We start from the raw sequence: 738 nt of genomic DNA, 5'->3' as shown, positions 1-738 counted from the left end.
AAAAAAAAAAAGGTGAAACAGGAGCAAGAAAAGGTACAGATGTTCAAACAGAGGCAACAAAAAGAGAGACACAAAGTCATAAAATATATTTAGTGATCTATTGAAAGTGATTTGAGATATTTCAAAAAAAAAAAATAAGTGACAACGATGGGAACAATTTTTAATATTAAAAAGAAAAGAGGAAAAAACTATTTTTCCCAACGTGGATTTTTTTTGTTTTTTCTCCCCTTTTCTTTTCCCACGTCTTTATCCTCTATCCCGTTGGCTGCTTTCCTTTTTTTGTTGTTGTTTTTTTTTTACTGTTTGTTTTTTGTTCCGTCCATTATTGATCGATTACTGAAGTTTTCGTATCATATGAAATATTTGCTTCTGTTTTGTTGTATAAATAAATATAAATTATTTTTCTTTTAATCTCTCTTTCCTACTCCTCTTTCATTTGACCTCGCTGTTTTGCCGTCATTTGCTTCCGGTTTTGTTTGGGATGTTTTATGTTAAGTTGTGTTGTGTTATATTTTCCTCCTCGACATTATGCGAGAGGGAGAAATAACGGAGTGAAAGAAAGGGGGGAAAAAATGAAAAATAAAAATAAAAAAAAGATGGAACGGTACGGTGCCCCCAATGAAACCGATATGATTAAATGAGTGAACTGAAAGATTTGGTTTGTATTTTGTTGTGTTATGTTGTGTTATGTGGCGATGCCTTCCCCTGTGGAGGAGCAACAATAAAAGCAGTGCCTTG

The sequence above is a fragment of the Trypanosoma equiperdum genome (genome assembly GCF_001457755.1).
Source record: "Trypanosoma equiperdum strain OVI genome assembly, contig: ctg_1969, whole genome shotgun sequence".
NCBI classification, from domain to species: domain Eukaryota; phylum Euglenozoa; class Kinetoplastea; order Trypanosomatida; family Trypanosomatidae; genus Trypanosoma; species Trypanosoma equiperdum.
This window is presented reverse-complemented; position numbering follows the sequence as displayed.